The sequence below is a fragment of the Lissotriton helveticus genome, chromosome 5_1 (genome assembly GCF_964261635.1).
Source record: "Lissotriton helveticus chromosome 5_1, aLisHel1.1, whole genome shotgun sequence".
Classification (NCBI taxonomy): domain Eukaryota; kingdom Metazoa; phylum Chordata; class Amphibia; order Caudata; family Salamandridae; genus Lissotriton; species Lissotriton helveticus.
Window position 1 is genome coordinate 1,304,771,803 of NC_136065.1, and position 13,334 is coordinate 1,304,785,136.

Below are 13,334 nucleotides of genomic sequence, written 5' to 3' on the forward strand. Positions count from 1 at the left end.
CCAGAGCTCTGCCGTGAGTGAGGGGCCGCCGTCGGGCCTGCCTCAAGGCCAACTGGAGCAGATTCTACAGGCCATCGCAGACACCAGGGAGGCCCTGCGTCTGGATATCGGCCAAGTGTCCACGGGCCTGGGACTTTTGAGAGCGGACCACGGCAAGCTAGCGGACCGGGTCAAGCAGACTGAAGGCCGTCTGGACGTGCTGGAACCGACGACCAAGGCGAACGAGGTTGCCATAGGGGAGCTGCAGCGCAGGGTACACCTCCTGGAGCAGAGAGCGGAGGACGCGGAAGGGCGCAATCGCCGCAACAACATCCGCGTGGTTGGCCTGCCGGAGAAAATCGAGGGGACTGACATGGTAGGCTACCTGGAGCCCTGGCTGCGCAGCGTGGTGGCGCCGGAGGGCCTGACCCAGTTTTACACGTTGGAGCGCGCCCATCGGGTGCCAGCTCGACCCCCAGCGGAGGGCAGGCCACCACGCCCAGTGGTAGCGCGCTTGTTGCACTTCAGGGACCGTGATCTTATCCTGCAGAGGGCGAGAGCACTGGGGCCCTACCGGGTGGACAACGCTCAGGTCTCTATTTACCCGGATTACTCCCTAGAGGTGCAGAGGCAACGCTCCACATTTCTGGCAGTCAAGAGAGCATTACGGGAGGAGGGCATCCGCTACTCGCTTCTGTTTCCTGCGCGTCTGAGGATTATGATGGATGGTAAATCTTCTTTCTATGACTCTCCAGATGAAGTGTGGGACTGGTTGGAGCTCTATAAAGCTGGGACGGATGGTCCCCCTGCATCTGACGAACAACGGAGGAAGCCGCAACGATCCAGGCGATCCCGGAGACCCAGGAGGAGACCGCCGAAGGCTGGAACACCTTCTGTCTCGCAAACCGAGTTAGAACGCAGGGAGGCCCTTCAGGCGGTTTCAAACATCTCCAAGGCGGTGGCGGTGCTCTCTGCAGCGGAGACGGGCTCCAAAATGGGCTCGGAGGAAGCAGTGTCGGAGGAATCGAGTGTTGGTGATAAGGGACTACCTTCGGTCACGCCTGGGACGGCTGATGATTTATTGGATGAGTGACCTTCGGGACCTGTCCTGCTGGTATTGTATTTGCTGTGGGACAATTGGGTTGGGACTGGGGCGAAGGCACGTGGCTGGGAGTGTTGGGTTGTTACGGGGTGCTGGGGGGATTCCCTCCCGCTGCTGGCGATCTAGACCACTACGGTAGCGGGGATATGGGGCATCGAGGACACGATAGGGAGGGCTGGCCAGGGGACACGGTTCGCTCACGCCCTATTGGAGGTAGCGACAAGCCGCCCCTCCTCCTCACACCTATTGTGGGACTCTGGTAGTTACCGGAGACGTTTCAACTGAGGTTATTGACATTTGGATGGGACTCTGCTGTTTAGGGCCTGTTCTGGGGATGGGTGGGTCAGGGGGTTGTTGGGTGATGTTCTGGGGTTGGATTGGGGGTGATGTCAGTGTGTCCAGACTCTGGGTTATCGACGGAGCTACTTTTACTGTTGTGAATGGGGACCATACCTGACCTCAAATGTGTGACCTGGAATGTACGGGGACTGAACTCCATGCTGAAACGCCACAAGGTGCATGCCTATCTTGTCCGTAGGGGGGTACACATAGCCTTTCTGCAAGAGACGCATGTTGACCACTGCGAAGGGCGGGCTTTACAGCGCAGGTGGCGGGGTCAGCTGTTTCACACGAGCTACTCGGCATTTGCGAGAGGGGTCCTGATCTGGGTGCGGGCGGGGGTCCCCTTTCAGCCGCTGCAGACGGTGCTTGACCCTGAGGGGAGGTTCGTGGCTGTACAGGGCCGATTGGACGGGAGGGATGTCACACTCTGTTGTATATACGCCCCCAATGTAGACCAACCTGCCTTTTTTGCGCGTCTTTCAGGGAAGCTGGCGTCTGTATTAGCCAATGCAGTCATATTAGGGGGGGACTTTAATTCGGTCCTTGATGTGGGGATGGACAGGTCTCACCCTCCACTGGCGCAGGCAGCGGCGCACAGGCTAGCGCAGAGTAGGCGAGCGTGGCAGAGTGGCTGGGGCCTGGTTGATGCGTGGCGTACCCAACACCCAACGGAGAAAGACTTCTCGTTCTATTCCCCTCCGCACGAGCTTCATGTTCGCCTTGACAGCATTCTCTGCACGCCAGATGTTCAGTGCCTGGTCCGTCATAGTGAGTACCTGGCCAAGACAATTTCTGACCATAACCCTTGTCTGGTAACGTTCCACTGGACGCGGCAACGCCAAGCTATACCGACGTGGCGATTGAACCCGCTGGCGCTTGAGGACCCGGTATTTCGAACAGAAGTAGGTATCGGGGTGGAGGGCTACTTTGGCGATAACGCGGGCACGGCTTCTAGTAGAGCGCTGGAATGGGACGCTTTTAAGGCGGTGGTTCGGGGTCTATGCATATCGGCCACGGCGGGAGTCCGGAAAACTCTCTTGCGGGACCTCACGAAGAGCGAGGATCGCTTGCGTGAGGAGGAGAGGCGCTTCCACGCAGCCCCGGAAGCTCGCGAGGCGGTTTCATCGGCGCGGGAGGCCGAGGCGGCAGTGATGGAAAAGCTGCGCTGCTTTGATTATAAAGAGTTCCTGATTCGAGCTCATGCTGAGCGCGACAAAGTGGGTTCGCTCCTGGCTTGGCTGGCCTCTCCAGGAACTCGTGGCACCCCGATTGTGGCTATCGCTACACCGGAAGGGACTGAGGTTTACTCCCAATCGGAGATTAATGACCAGTTTTTCACATACTACGCGCACCTTTATAAGAGTGCGACACCGTGTATGCTAGAGGACTTGGACGAGTTCCTCCGGGTGGCGCAGCTCCCCCGACTAGACCCTGACCATGTGGCCACACTGGGCGGTGACATCTCTGAAGGTGAGATTCGGGTGGCCATTAAACAGATGGCTCGCCGGAAGACTCCCGGTACAGATGGGATACCGATCGAGTTTTATGCAGCTTATGCTGACGTGTTGGTGCCGCGCTTGCTTGTGGTGTACCGAGAGGCGTGGGACACGGGGACTCTCCCCTCGTCGACCCGGGAAGCTTTGGTGATTCCCTTACTGAAGCGGGACGGCGACGCCACCTCACGCTCGGCCTACAGACCCTTGTCCATGCTCACAACGGACTATAAAATATTGAGCAGGGTTCTTGCGACGCGATTGCTGCCCCACATGCGAGCGTTGGTACACCGGGACCAGGCAGGGTTTATCCCCCAGCGCACTACCGCTACCTGTGTGCGACGACTGCTTCGGGTCATGGAGGGCTATGTTGACGGCCTGCCAGGACCCGCTGTTCTGTCAACTGATATTGAGAAAGCATTTGACAGCGTCGAATGGCCGTACTTGCTTCGCGTACTGGAGACCTTCGGCCTGGGTGAGCGATATGTGAAATGGACCTCCTTGCTCTATGCTGCGGCCACAGCCCGAGTCAAGACTGGGGCCACTATTTCGGCCCCTTACAGGGTAGAACGTGGAACTAGACAGGGCTGTTCCTTGTCCCCTCTCCTGTTTGCGTTAGCTATAGAGCCATTGGCAGCTCACGCCCGTCTGGGTCAGGCATATGAGGGCTTACAGCTAAGAGGCGACACGCACTATATCTCCCTTTACGCTGACGATTGCCTACTGTTTCTGGCCGATGCGGACGCCGCCCTACGCGGGGCTAGACGCCTGTTATCGGATTTCGGCCACCTTTCGGGACTAAGGGTCAATTGGAAGAAGTCATGCCTCTTCCCGCTAGGGTCAGGAGCGGACGACTCCCAACCAGAGGATGAGCTGCGGTGGGAATTTCACTGCCTCCCTTATCTGGGTACGCGTATATACCGGTCCCAATTGGACCTCTTGGAGGGTAACATCGAAAGAGCGATCCGGAACCTGCGAGGCTGTATGGGGTTTTGGCGGACGCTACCGCTGGCGATCGCGGGGCGAGTGGCGTTACTCAAAATGGTGGCGCTGCCCCGCCTCTTATATTTGTTTCGCACTCTACCAGTCTGGATCCCGGCTTCCGTGTTCGCCAGATTGCGATCCTTGGTCACCGAGTTCCTTTGGGGTGCGGGCAGGAGGCGAGTAGCGCTGACCACACTGATGCGCCCTAGGTCGGACGGGGGACTAGCCGCCCCTGACTTTGAATGGTACTACTTAGCGGCCCAGCTGCAATGGCTTACTCAGGAAGTGGCTCTTGAATTCAGAGGACCGGAGGGGGCTGCAGGCGGCTTCCTTCCGAGACATGTCATGTCCTTCGTTATACTGGCCCAGAAGCTGGACCTTTCCCTACTCTCCAGCGAGGAACGGACGATCCGCAATTGCTGGCTGCGGTGCCATAGACGAGCCGGCGTCGCTCGCCCATATGCCCCGGAAATCCCACTGGGGATGTGCACTGCCTTCCCGCATGGAGGGGATTGGTCAGCTTTGGCGACCTGGGAGGACCTAGGCCTGCAAATGGTCGGTGATCTGTACAAGGAGGGATCGCTGCTGTCATTCCAGGAGCTGCGTGATGTCTACGACCTCCCGAGGGGGGATTACCTGTTGCACGCCTCGCTCGTGGCTAGCATCCAGCGCCACTGGAGGAAGGGCCTCTCTGAACCGCCCACGTCTGAGAGTTGTCAGTATGTGGTTATGGCGGCTGGTACTTACAAGGCCGTCACCTGTCTATACCGGAGGCTGTCGTCGGCGACGCTGCAGCCCCTGGACGGACTGAGAGCCAAATGGGAAGCGGATATTGGTCGACCGATTCCCGACACGACTTGGCCGCAGCTTTTGCGGCGTGCATGGAAAGGCACGAGGAATGCCAGGTTCCAGATGATCCAATTCTTCTCTCTTCACCGAGCTTACCTGACACCGGTCAAGATCTCGCAGTACTTTGAGGGCGCGCCTTCGCTCTGCCCTAGATGTGGTATGGAGGAGGCGGATTTCGCCCATATGTTCTGGGCGTGTGTGAAGCTGACCGATTACTGGGAGGCGGTGATGGCCTGCCTGAATGCTGTCACGGATCGGAATATTGGAGCAGATATGGGCGTGTGCTTGCTGTTGTGGTTCCCTCATACCCCCCGCACCCGCGTCACCAGCAAATTCTTCGATTTGGGCCTGATATTGGCCAAACGGGAAATTACCATGCACTGGAAATCCAGCCAGGGCCCCAGCTACTTGCGCTGGCGATCTACACTGGAGAGGTGGGCTACGGCAGAGGGCGCACTGCAGCTGCGACAGGCCAGGCGACTAGATACTGACAGGGCACTGGACACAGCCAGAGCGTGGGAGGCCCTTGTGGCCGAGCTGCGACTCCCTGAGGGCGACCGGGAGGAGGATAGTGAGGCGCCGACGCCATAGGGGGCTGTAGGGGTGAGGTTCCCTGTTCCGGATACGACACACACCTGCCATGAATAAAGACAAAGGTTGTGAGGGTTCAGGCCCCCCACTGGGAAGCATCATCTACCTCCCCTTCAATTGCCCGGAAGGAGGGAGGGATTGTGGAGCATTAACTGTTGGACGGAGGACACTGGCACACTGACTAGGGGGGTGGGATCCAGGGAGGGACCGGTTGTGGGATTGTTTTTCTAAATGGTATGTTCTCAGAAAAGACTCATCTTCCTACACTCTTCAGTGTGCATGTAAACAATGACCAGTATCTTGAATGTCTTTCTCTGAAACGCCAATAAAAATTGTTTTTGCAAAAAAATAGAAAACTGCAGGTTTGCGAGTTGGTGTGGTGAAATGACAGAGGCTTACTACACAGTCCAAACCTAAAATGTTCAAGATAAAATGTGTGCAAATTGTTACAGGTCCTCCTCAAAGAAACTTCTGTGGTCAATAAAATGAGTACCATTCAAAGACAATGCTCTCCACTGAGAAGGACTGTCCAATGGCATTAAAAAAAACAATTTCAACTCTGGCCATCCTAAGCAGCACTGCCCCATTCTCACCTCCCAGAAAAAACTCCCCATTCCTGCACTGCCCATCCTATCACAGCTTCTCTTTCCATGAAAAAAGCAGTTGACACCCTTTAAGACATAGGCAACGTGGGCTCTGGCCCAGGGCCTCAGCCTTTAAGGGGGACCCCTGATAGAGCCAGCTCTGTTCTGGAGAGAGTCTTACCCTGACTATCTTGAATCATTCTTAAACAGATTGTTTTAAATAGGATTTTCCTTTAATTTATTTTTACTGTGGTGATGTGTGAGAGTCTACTAAAGACATTTTGCAGACAATTGTGTTTGTTTCATGCAACACCCATAAAAAAGTTTATTTTAGAACAAAACAGCACTACACACACAAGAAATGGGAGGGTGTCACAGAGATTATTTGCAGTAATATTAGTGAGCTGCCGCTGTGTTACAATATTGAATACACACGTCACTATCCCTGAATATGAAATGTCAACACATTTAGAATTTGGACCAGTGTGCCAGTCCACAGTCAGTGACCAGACCGAAAAGGGCATGAAAGAGCTGAAACTGGACCATAAATTCAAAGCTGTGCTGAATATGGCCCCCCCAAAATCACTAAGATGTCCCTGTTCCCTGGACCTGGTAGTGAGGCAGGTGTCTTCTTTGGGACAATGGTAGTGGTCAGGATTTCTGGGATCAGGTGAAGCAGGACGCTCCTCTGGGGTAGTGATTGGTACAAGTTCATCCCTGGGATAGACTTTGAGGCTGAAGGCTTTCTCCTTCACAGCCGATGAAAAGGAACTTTCTACTTCTGTAGTGCTCTAGACCCTGCATTTTTATCATAATGCTAGTGATTTGCTTCTGAAGGGTGCAAGTTTGAACATATAACAGTAGGCCAAAGGATACCCAGTGTCTGGGATGTGTGACCTAGGAGGTTAATGTCCCAGCTGCTGTGCCTAAAAATGTCAGGTGTATATCACATGTAGAAGGGTGCCCTGGGGGTACATTTTAGTATGTTGCTGTATTTATGGGTGCTCTGGCACAAGATGCCAAGACTGTCCCAGGATTGTGAAGATTGGAGAAAGAGGCTGTATTTGGAGGTGCCTCTCTGAAAAGCACAACCCTGCACCATATCTAGGTGAGGGACTAGGATGCTGAGGTTAGAGTAGGGTGCTAAACCTGAAGATGCGAAGCCTCTGCCTATCGTACAATGGATGTTGTAGGGGGCTTTAATTAGGGTGTTTTATGCCTGAGGGTGCCAGGCTTTAATCAAAACTGCCCAGTGAAGTAACCGAACATTTACTGGCAGAGGATTATAAAAGTCCCAATCAAATAAATGTTAATGTTAAATGTCGTATACTTGTAAAGCGCACAGCTGCCCCAGCAAAGGGGCGTCCCGGCGCTGTATACCGCTGGGGAACCCGTCCTGTCTTTCCCTGTGGGATGGTCCCTACTGGGAATCCCCAAGGTGGAGCCAGGCATCCCCGGCGTTGATGGGGCCGTTGTGGAGATTAGGCAAGCTAATGCCCAGAGTTGCCGAGTGGGACCCCAGGTTAGAGTAGGCACCGAGGCGAGAAATGTCGAGTCCGCTGACCCTGGTCCACGACCCTGCCGCGTCGGGAATTGAACCCTGGTCCTGGGCTGACTTCTGCTCCCGGGTCTGCTGCCTCTAACCAGTGAGCCACACCACTCCACAATACACAATAGAACAAAAGAAAGAGGCAGACATTAATGAGACAGTCAAAAATAGGATACAGGGAGTATGCGATGTTCACTATGCTGTGAAACCGAAAGTGAACATACTACTTTCAGGCAAGCAGATGCCCTATGAAGAAGGACTGACTGTTCGCTTTTTCTTCAGATCTGACTTACCTGTTGGTGATTTTAAAATGCTCAGAGGCATAACCCTTCACAGCGAGGCAGCACGCAGGGCAAATAGCAGGCGTGAAGAAGTGCCACACTACCAAAAGGTAGTAGTATGCAGGAGCTTTGTGCAAGCAAATTTCGCGGCACTTCCTGCCATCTGTGGTGCTGTCCACCTCATTGGTGGCTCGTCAGTGCTGAAATTCCTATGTGCTAATCAGCTGCTGTTCTCTATTCCAAAAGCCCCATTTGAAATGGGTGAAGAACAGGCGCGCAACGCCCACTGGATTTAAAGGGCTTCTCAAACCCCCTCCCCCCCCTCCTGCGTCTCTGGGTGGCAGCCCGGGATGAGATCGCTTCAGCTTTGCAGACACACAGCCGCACCCGAGTACTTCACAGGTCTTTTAAAGACCTTTTGCATGTTAATCAGGCGTTGATGGTCTTCACCCCTTCTTAGGGCCCCTGCAGCTCCACTCTGCCTCTCCGCCGTAGGAAACAATGAAAGGTGAAATTTTATGGTGGAGAGCGCCCCACAGTTTGAATAACTCTGGTTTAGGGTCACGGGGAAGATTTTTATGGCTTCTTAGTCCCTGTGGTTGGAGGAGCAGCCCTCATGACTGGGTGTAAAGTTTAAACTGCAGTCGGTGAGCAGTAAGCGAATTACGGCAGTGCTTCTGTTTCCGATAACACATGAACGAAATAACCTGCAGAAAATTCTGGCACATTTGAAAAGCCCTTCTGGAAGGAGAATGACATTTATTTTCACAAAAGATTCTAATTTCAACTTATTCTCAATCCATTTGCAGAAAAGTGCAAATAAGCATATGCTGGGGAAAATGGGTTTCTCATACTTATGCTTTTTCTACCTAGGCGCGCTATGGTGAGCCCAGGCGGTCCATATGTTACTGTAAGTGACAAAAAGACCACTGTTAAACACTTTGCAAAACAATAAATACATAAATAACATACTCACGTTCTTGTTTTCACTTATTCTCGTTCACTTGCACTCTTTTCCTCTTTCGCTCTCCCTCACACACACTCTCATCTTCTCTCATTCCCTTTCCCTCCATTTTGTTGCCCAATTTTATGCTTCTTCTTTCCCATTTCGCTTTCTATCTCTTCCTTTCTCTTTTCACTCCCTTCTATTCCACATTCACTTCCTATCTCCCTCTTCCTCCTACTACCACCCATTTTTTTCATACCTCCTAACCTCTCTCCTCCTCTGCCAGCCTTCTGTTTCTCACCTTTCAGTATATACCTCTCCTCACTTCTAAGGCCTCGTTCATCCCCTTCCCCTCCCATGTTTTCTCGTCCTCCATTCTGCCTCTCCCTCTTCCACTCTCCATCGTGCTCTGCTTCTCCCTCTTCCTCTCATTCTCCTTCCTACACTTTCTTTCACTCTATGCCCCGTTCTAATCCCAGATCCTTTTATGTGTTTCATCTCCTGCCTCCTCCCACTTGTCTTTAACTGTCCCAGTTCCCTTTGGATGCCAGCAAAGCGTGGGTGTGATGCCCCTGCCCTCCCGTTCTCCAGACAGATCTGGATCCTTAATTGTACCCTTAATAATCTCTACCGGAAAGGGCGCGGTTTCTACAAGGAGCCCGAAAATCTCTCTAAAATAAATGTTTTCATCTTACTGGTTACGCTGTTAGACAAGTATTGCAAGGACTCTGGAGAAGGGGACGCTATTTCCGTGGTGCCTTCAGTGCGTCTTCATTATTTGTTTATGCTGCCAGGAGCCGGTGAATAATTTTGCAGATATCATTTACAATACGTGCAATCAGTAAAGCTGGTGTATTAAAAAATTATTACCTTTAGGGCTGCTCATTGATTGCGTCTGGAAGTGAAACACGTAGTACTTATCGTGCTATTTCTGAAAGCGGCGGGAGAGAACACGAGCCAAGAACAGGCGCGCAACGCCCATTGGAATTAAAGGGCTTCTCGCCCCCTCCTGCTCTCTGGGTGGCAGCCCGGGATGAGACAGCATCAGCTTTGTAGACACACAGCCGCACCCGAGTACTTCACAGGTCTTTTAAAGACTTTTTGCATGTTAATCAGGCGTTGATGGTCTTCACCCCTTCTTAGGGCCCCTGCAGCTCCACTCTGCCTCTCCGCCGTGGGAAACAATGAAAGGGGAAATTTTATGGTGGAGAGCGTGCCCCCCCTAAGATGGCGTTGCGCCCCCCCAGGGGGGCGCGCCCCACAGTTTGAATAATTCTGCTCTAAAAAGATTCAATCCAGTCCCAAGCAAAGCCCGAGATTCCAATGTTAGAGAGACGGGCCAGAAGTTGAGGATGAGGGACCGTGTCAAAGGTGTTAAGGGTACTGCAAATGCAACAGCAGTGTCAAGTACAGTAGCACTCTAGTAACATTACTCACTAGTCTCTACTGTATACAAAATAGATGTGTATGGTAGCTCTCTTACTTCATATTGTTTATTTACATTTTACTTGCATTCTGCCAAATCTCTGTATTCATGTTTGATAACTTTGTAATAGGAGTGAGCAATGCCTATTGTTCTTTCATGAGTCTTTCAGTTATTACAGATCCCATGCCACAAGGGATATTCACGTTGTCTTCAATCCATATGCCCTAACCAACTGTCATTACAGTTCAACGTGCCAACGCTTTGTCGGATACACGTGTTCTTACACGTGCGCCAGCAACGCTACAAGTACAGCTTTAAAAACCCCACCCGCTCACAGAAACGGTGCTTCACTTCAAAGCGTCACCGCTGATGCTCCGGACCCGATTCCATCCACCTACCTGAATCCTGAGTCAGAAATCGGACCCGCTTCGATTCCTCGTGGTGCTCCGGAGCTCCAGGTGTCTTCAGTTTCTTCGGGAATCTCCACCGGTCCATCTTCCTGTTCCGGCGATCCTGATTCAGCTTCTGGACAATTCCTGAAAGAGAAAGCAAAGAAGATCGCGTAACCAGGCAAAAGAGGTCACAGGTAGTAAAAATTCTCAGTAGATAACTAAAAGCCGGTAAGAACATTTATATGATGCTTAAGAGGAACTTTAGAAATAATACTTTGGCGAAAGAAGAACGTCACGATTGGAAGTAATTAATGACAATTAAGACATTTACGAATACTTTGAACATTTTAGTGAAGATCACTGAATTAAAAACTTTTTTAAAGTTTAGCAATGGTTTGCATTTGTGAAAAGACACTTTAGCTAATGTTTAAAAATTGTTCTTTGAAAACCCAGAAGAATCCTTCAAAACCTAGGGTCCTACATGTGTGCTGAAGCATTTACAAAGCACTACTTGTGTATGGGTATCTTTTTTCTTTCTTTGGTTTTTTTTTCAGAACCCATTTTAGAAAACGGTTCTCAGAGATCAAAGGTACGATTAAATACTTAAACCATAACCCACAATAAGACTAACCCTAACTAACAGATTTTAAGAAAAGGCATAATGCATCATACAAATTCTAAATGTTTTCTAGACAAATTGCATCATACAAATGTTAAATGTCTTCTTGTTGTTTTAAGGTTACCAATCACCATAAATAAGAATCTGAGACCAATATCTTTATATACTAAAGAAGTGTTTGCATGGGCTTCAAGTAAAAGTGGTACGTTGTCATTTAAAGTAAATTAATATCTTATTTGTCTTAGACTTTTAAAGAGAGATTACTTAGATTGTTTATCTGGGGTGCTTTAGACGCATTATTGAATACAGATTGACTATTCAAGATTAGAAGGCCCAGTCACTTCAACCTGAGAGACAACAACATGACTTCATCTGACAAGAGTCCAGTGTTTTTTCTTGTTTCTCATTCCAACTCGCCTTTCCCCCCGGGACGAGTCAGGTTGGCAAGAGTCATAGTCAGGGACGGTGGGTGACATTTGAAAGTGGTGGGGCGCAAAGTGATTTGCATACAGCACCATATCGAGCGAGCGCAGCGAGCGATCCCGTACCCCAAAAGGGGGGTTTGGGGGGATAACCCCCCCAAGAATTTTTTTTTTAAAAAGAAGAAAAATCGTGCATTTTCAAGCAAATTTGAGAAAGCAGGAAGGTTAATAAAGCAATTGTGAAAGTGCAGTTATTACATTAATAGATGGCATAACATAGGTAGCTGCTTATTCAGTATAACCACAGAGCTTCATACATTCACACTTGTAAAAGCCTCTAATGTGAGCCATGATGTCTTGCCTAAGGCGCAAACTGGACTGATTAAGGTAATGCATTTTAAATATAAAATGGAAATGTGAAAGGAGTGTGTAGGAAGACTTCATGGACATTGTTGGTAATTTAAACACCATTATTCAGCTCATGGATATCTTCTAATAGTTATGCGCGGCAGCTTGCCTCTCTAAAGGCATAGAAAATCCTCTGAAACATCACACATGATGCATTCTAAAATGGTACAAGACATGCCCTAGGCTGCCTTTTTAAGTACATTAAGCACGTACAGGGATATTATTACGGAGTAAAAATATTTGATGTAAACAAGGGAGTAGCCAGAAAAAGAAAATATGCCCCAGACAGGCTTAGAGGGAGAGCTCTCCCTGAGGGAGTTCTAAAACATATTTCCTGCCCCATCACCCTTTGCATAACTTCAACACTCTGAAACACGTCGCTTCATAAACATGGGCAAGAAACTTGATGGAGCTGTGAGGTGCTGCGACAAAGGCAGTGTTACTCTTCCTATAAGCCGGGAAGCTTAGTGTTCCTGAATGACATGCATACATGTGTACCTAAAGTTGTGATGTACCCGTCAATAAAGCAAGGTATATAACGCATGCTTAGGTAAAACATACTTTCACCGATGGCTATCTTAACGCGGAAAAGCGGATGCTATTGTTATCCAACTCAACGGTATTTATTTTATCGACCTTAGAAAAATGAAAGGCTAAGTGGGCAAGCTAGGATTGGAACATGTGATCATGGAGTCCAACAGAGAGCTATGACATAAATGCTTTAGACCACAGACTATCGCTGTTTTGGAGATGTGTTGGTGGGAGGGGCAGAGAGGGCATGGCCACAGACTACTACTGGATAGTTTTGCATGTCTTAAATCTAAGTAATACTGCAACACCTAGAGACAAGGCCACAGGAATTATGCGGCAGGGAAGGACCAAAGTATGTGGCATGGTTGGCTAGATTATGCATCAAGAAAAGTCAAATTGTGCAGTGTAATGTGCCACACTCTGTGATAGTATTACTTCATAACTTTGACAGTTTTACACATGGTAACGGCGTTAAGGCAAATATTTAACCTTACTAATCCCCGATTATGCGGAAAACGCTACGGCAACAGAATCGCATAATTCTGGTGGTCTTGCCTATAGGTGTGAAACAAACTAGTGATGCAGAGACCTTGTCTGAATGTTGCAAGTGACCTCTAACCTTCAGAGCTCGCAGTGTCACTTGAACTTTGCCAGAGACGTCCAGCGCATTAAGCCTCTGACAGTGACGCATAGGCTTGGCAGTGGCAGAAATCAAGCAACGTTCTTTAAAACTGGAAGATCTGGCTACAGAGGTGGACTAGAAATAAGTTCCTTGAAAAGTTGCAGAACCGCCATGATCCTAATATTCAAGTGATCTACATTTTGAGAAACCTGTA

At 50.2% G+C, this 13,334-nt stretch overlaps 1 long non-coding RNA gene across 1 annotated transcript in view; it reads right to left on the reverse strand.

Annotated features, from left to right (window-relative positions):
- Positions 1-13,334, reverse strand: part of LOC144755340 (uncharacterized) — a 251,895-nt gene that overhangs the window by 146,415 nt on the left and 92,146 nt on the right. The window contains exon 3 of the long non-coding RNA XR_013594879.1: positions 10,525-10,662. This is a non-coding gene — a long non-coding RNA (uncharacterized LOC144755340). The remainder of the gene's footprint in view (positions 1-10,524; positions 10,663-13,334) is intronic.